Here is a 6,296-nt window from a genome sequence, read left to right as displayed (position 1 = left end):
CGGATGGAGGGCGACACTGCATTAATGAACCGCAATCGTGCTGTTCTGCGGCGGTGTTCTATTTTTTCAGGTTTCTTCGGGATACATGGACGTTAATGAAATCACTAATAATGTTACTATAGGAAACACACACACACACTAACACAAACGGAAACTGTAGGCTTTCTCCCTAATACGAATCAAAGATCAACGTGCGTTTTGTGTAAGCGACGATCACCTGATCTTCACAATTCATGATGCAATTTCAGCAACAGCAATTATGTGCAGCGACTACTGATTGTTGTGATTATGCCCTGCAATGTGCAGTTCAACCGAGATACGAATTTTGCGGTCAGGTTTTTTTTTTTTCCTGTAGAAAAACTACTATACGGACACGTCATATTTCAGAGGAGCAACTCCAGACAAAAATAAACAATAAAATCACTAATGATTTTGTTCGTAAAACATTATTTGTTTTGTCTCCAAACACGTCTGTAATCATAAGTCATCACATGCAGCCACAATATTTTAGTTCAATCAAAGCACAATAGCAAATTATTTATCAGTATTAATGTGCAATATAGTCACAACCTTCACAATTCCTTAATACTACTACTACTACTAATTCCTTAATACTAAACTTTCCCAACATTGATTCAAAATGTTATCTGCAACCTACTTTCATTGAACAGCAAGTCTGAGAGCATCCTAAGGGAGTGCTTCAATTCCATTTTCTTCCCTGACAAAAATAAAACAGATTGTCCATACAAGACATGCAATTTTTAAATGCTGGATTGAAGGCGTCTGAGCTTTAATGGCGCTTAATTAATAGTAGCCTATATATACGTACTGCTATCTGAGTGTACATGACACTTACCACAGTTTAAACATGATGACCACTTGGGCACACATAGTGGCAGCACCAAGGGAGCAGGGTGCCCTTCTTGTTGATCCATTTCACCAGTAGAACATTTCCTGGTGGCAGTGCTTTTCTGCTCCCATTGCAGCCTGGGATACACACTTAGCATCCTTCACCTCCGATGCTTCACATAGGAGGCCACATGTCTACACAGCCCCAGGGCTGGCAGGCCAATGTGTCAACAAGCCTGAGTAGAAGGTGAAACAACCAGCTTGGGTCAGGTGAAAGGACAGAGAGGCAGGGAATGGTACAGCTGCCTAAGTCTATTCACTCTCCATTCACACTGACTGCATCTGGAAGGTCTGCCTTTTTTTGGATGTCAGGAAAACATCTTTCTGTGCTCTGTGGGAGAAAAGAAATCAACCTATAATATTAGGTATGATTCCCCCAGTGGTGTTAAGTCAGACAAAGGTACATATGAGATTAGTATGCCCACTACAGCTTCTCTCTTCCAATAGTAAAACCACATACAGTTCATGGTACAGCTTTCTGTGAGAACACTGATCTCTGTGATAGAATTCTCTCAGCCTCTGTAATCCAAGCATCACTCCTGACTCACTCCTGTCTGCCTGCCTGTTGAGAGCTAGAGCGCACGTGCTGTGAGTAACAATCCTGCAGCTACGATGAGCATTAATCATGCAGCATGTCATAATCTTAATCTTGCATTATGGAGGTGGTTAGAGCAGGGCATTAATAACCTTGATCTGCTCTTGGAGCTTGCTGTAGTATCTGCATTTCCCTCTGCAGCATTTCACACTTACAACAGCGGAGTTCACAGGGCAGAGAGCATGGGTTGAGCTCTGTGTCCTTACAGGTCTCTTAAACAGAAAGCAGAGGATGATAAGCAGTATGTGACCACATATGCTCCTCAGTCAGGGGATGTAACACAACCACACAGCCATCCAGGGCAGAAAAAAACCCCAATGACAATAAAAAATGTCTCTTTCCCATGCTGCTTTCTGCCCATCAAACATCAAGTTATACAAAACCTTGATAACTGAACAGATTAAATTAATATAATATAGGTTGCACACATGCCACCGGCAGTAGCCCCCAGACTACTATTCAAATTAAAAGGATGGATCAAGTATTTTTTGAGGGATATTTGACCAAATATTTTTATGGCAATAAGAGACAATGCATTCCAAATGGTCATCGTATATCTTAAATTAAATCCCAGATAAAGCAATCAAGTTTGATTACAAAGCTCTGTCACTGCTATTTCCTGTGTTATACTGTCACTGAAAAAGACTTAAGTGTGATTTGAGCTGTTTTAACAAACCACTGCAAATGATATCACTTTCACAGTCTGCATAGTTCCACCCACTTGCACAGATGCATCTGCTGGCTTTTTCCATTGGTAACCTGCAAATCCATTAATCCATTAAGAGCACAGTGGCTGTGTTAACACTGAGGGAAGTTCTCTTTTATTGGAGAACAATCTTTGATCTTTGATTTTCTAAATGTGAAGTGAAATGAACTTCGCTTGATGCACGTTACTGCTTGCATTCACTTTTAATATGCAGAAGTGGGTATCTTGGAAAAAAGTAAAAAAGATAATAGCCTTACCACAGCTTTTGTGACGACACTTGACTGTAAGTGGAAGAGCTGATAACATGGAAAAAGGTAGATATCCAGAAACTTGACTCAAAGGTAAAATGGCTTAATTAAGCCTCTTGGTGAGTATGAAGCCAGACAACAATATTCTGTTATTGTGGGGAAGTACCTACTGAAGCATGCATTGGTTAGACTCATTGCTGTGGCTGAATACCTAACTAGCAACATATATCACTCTTTCTTATAAGAAATTTATACAAATATACAGTTAGAAACATTTGTTGTATATTTCAGCTGTTTCAATATTTTATTTGTGCCTTATCTGTCATGCAATTATACAACCGTACTACTCAGTAGACGCGTTAAAGCGCTTTTTGAGATACATGTGCTGTCACCTTTTTAGCGGAGAATAAAATATGATAACATTCACGCGTCATATTGTATAGTTTAATAAAAGGCACCGCTGGGATTCGAACCCAGGATCTCCTGTTTACTAGACAGGCGCTTTAACCAACTAAGCCACGGCGCCACTACGGGGAGAAGCGGAAAAAAGGACTCTCAATGCACAAACACATCCAAAATAAAACTGTTTTTAATAAACTAAATTTAATATTTATTATTTCAGAAACATTTTCAAGATTATGAGACCTCCAAGAAAAAAACCCATGGCCCTAGTTGACCTATGTCCAGGAATGGCAGCATCAGAGTGCAGAAATGGCAGCATCAGCGTGTCAGAAGTCAGGACAGATTATCAAACAACCCCGGGCGCTCCTTCACGAAACAGTGAAGCTAGCTGACTTGCTAATTAGAAAGGAGGCGAAAATGAAGTTCTGGCCAAATTAGGAAACAAGAGGGCTGAAAGCAAAGTTGTCCATACAGCTATACCGAATTGATGTTCACCTTTACAAGCAACATCAGATACCGTTCCTGTTACCGGTATTTTTGGCGGACCTCAAATCATTGCACACATTCTGTCGTTAGTACCGTGGTGTGGCCATTCTTTAATTCTTTTCACTTTTCATTGTTCTTATGAAATAAAGAGAACGAAGAGGAAGAGGACGAGGCTACTCCTTTTCATTTCCCTCCATAATATGCATTGTACGAGGTTGTTTTTTTCTGTTTTAATCGGTGTAGGTAGCATCTACCCACGAGGCGTTGTTCTCACGAAGCTATTACCGGGAGAGTTTGAGGGCATGTGAACATATTGTATGCGTTTTATTCTTCGTGCAGATGAATCAGAAGTACTATGATTTCGAAGTGGAATGCAAACCTTCCTTGAAACCCATCTGAGACTGTTAGGTGGACCATGCTTTAAATTTTGTTTCCTACGTCACACAGGAATGGTGTTGCATGTAGTTGTTTTAGCAAATTCAAGTTTCATCCTTTTGTATGAAATATATGAATGAATTACCCTATTTTGTTAAGATGTACTTAAAATTTAAATTTAAATTTTAGCATGAAATGATGACTGCTACTCACAGCTACATGCACTAATAGAAAATCAGAATAACCGAGGAATAACGTCTATGTTATGAGTAGCCATGGCTAACATGGGAGAAGAAAACTAGCAGCAGTGGTGGTTGGTTTGCTAGCCTACTTTCCCTCCAGAGAGAAATATAATAGAATATAATTTTGTCCACTAAAAATAGTCAGGTTTTGCCTTTATTTTCACGTTATACTTGTACTTACATGCTATCCCTTACTGTGCAGTGTGCTGCTGCGCTAATAAATTCATTGAGAAATAAGTCTTTTTGAATTATCAGCCTTTACTTATTGACGCATCTATTGGTGTAAATACATCAAATAAAATCATGGATTGATGCAATTCCATAATGCAAGGGAAACTTGTAAGCTTGTAGGATACATCATGCCATAGACCTAACTTAGTGTTGTCAGTCACAATACTAACAAGGATCCATTCCTCTGACAAAGAGAAATGGATATGAAGTCACTGTGTGACCTATGACTTATCAAATAGATTAAAAAAAAAAAAAAAATCTAATGAGTTCACTCATACTGAGAGCCATGGGTGGCACACTCAGAAATCTCACATCAAAGCTGTGAAGCCTTTCCAAAGCACAACCTCTAGGGTTACACCGTCACAGCCACACATCCTTGCAATCTGTTGGTATTCTATTACATAACATCATTCAAAGCCCATAAACTGGCATCAGTGAGGCTTTCTGGCTGAGGATTAGACTCTCCCCTGCAGTGATCTCCTAGGTTTGTCTGTACTGCTTCACCCAAGATTAAGGAACACCAGGGAGGCCCAAATAATGTGAATATAGATTGCAGCAAAAAGCTTCCTGAAACCAACTACCAGAGACTGAATAGCATGCAGAGTATTAACTCCCTGTAACACCCTTGTAACACCCGGTAATGTTGTGTTAAATAAAGACCATCTCTGCATGGTGGATAGAAATGAAAAAAAAAAACCTCAAAAAGTAAATTTCCTCAAATACTTCTGAATTATAGGATTCATCAACATGGTGTTCCCAAACAAGGACAGAAATGAATAATATACACTTAAGGCATAACGCTCACCCCCTTTTCCACCTCAGTTTGGTAAGGGCAAGTGTGAAAAAAACACATGTAATAAGGGTGAGGAGTCAAGGCATTCAATTATCGGAATATAAATTTTATCATTATGTAACAATTGCATAGTAAAATTACAGATATATTTGACAGCATTTCCACATCCTCAGGTTAAAGAGAATAGATAAAAATAGACAACGGAAGCAGCATGACAGCATATAGTACCTTAACAACCCTTAAGCTTAAATTGAAGCATCTTGTTGCAAAGCCAATCATAACATGACTATGTTTCAAATATGTCCATACCTTTACTACCTACCCTCTTGAATGATAAAGGCACAGAGCCCGTGATCTCCTTTCCAACTAAGGAGCTGGAAGAGTCACTAAGATGAGACTTTCCTCTGTAAATTTCCAAGTTCAGAACTATTTTAATACTCAGTTTGCAAACAAATGATAGTTGCTAGGATAAGTGCACTAGTTTGCTTGCTTTTATACCTTACCTTTAAAAATTTAGTAAATGTGAAGACGATTTTAATTTTGCACAATGAGGCTAGAAATGTACAAAAGTACTAGATGTTCCAACTACATTTTCCGTGTAGCGACTATGAACACAGCATGAACACAGCATAACTGAAATTACACCATACTTTTTCAGATATCACCCAAGGCGTTAATTTTCCGATGTTAATTGTGTTAAATGGGGAAAAACATTATGTGTAAAAATGACTATATGAAGAAATGTATTGAGTGAAAACAGAGGGTAAGACACAACCAAATCTACACATTGTTAGCACACCGTGTATGGCAGCTTTACTATAAAATGTGTTTATTACATTATAATAATATGTTTGTATGTAAGACACTTTTATCATTTATTAATATTTGATGTTTCCTCTTTAGGTGTGGGCAATTTTAAACCTTATGTGTCAATGACACAACAGGGACACAAGTATAGCCATTTACTGTAGCTACAGTATTATTACACTCACATTTGATTAAAACAATATTATTATTTTTTTCTGACTAACCATACCCTGTCTGAAATGAAAGAATGCCTTTGTAGTTCAGCAGCAGGACAGAACAGACATCAGTAACATTTTAATGACCAGATGCTTTGTAAAGCTTTTGATTAAATGTTTCTCCCCATTTCCATGAAAGCCATGAGTCTATAACCCACTGTGCATTCTGTATTGCTGCTGTTGCCTAGCAACAGTGTCAATGCCAACAGGGAGCACAAACAGAGGCCAGCAATAAGACCTCGACAGGAACACTTAAGAGACCTGTGTGCTTTCCGAAGAGAAAAAGA

The 6,296-nt window shown here is 38.6% G+C and overlaps 1 non-coding gene across 1 annotated transcript; it reads right to left on the bottom strand.

The window, feature by feature from the left end:
* Positions 1-2,910: 2,910 nt before the first annotated feature.
* trnat-agu lies at positions 2,911-2,984 on the bottom strand. The gene has a single exon. It is a non-coding gene; the product is annotated as a tRNA-Thr (tRNA).
* Between the last annotated feature and the right edge of the window lie 3,312 nt (positions 2,985-6,296).

Source organism: Megalops cyprinoides, chromosome 8 (assembly GCF_013368585.1).
Source record: "Megalops cyprinoides isolate fMegCyp1 chromosome 8, fMegCyp1.pri, whole genome shotgun sequence".
Lineage (NCBI taxonomy): Eukaryota > Metazoa > Chordata > Actinopteri > Elopiformes > Megalopidae > Megalops > Megalops cyprinoides.
This window is presented reverse-complemented; position numbering and strand designations above follow the sequence as displayed.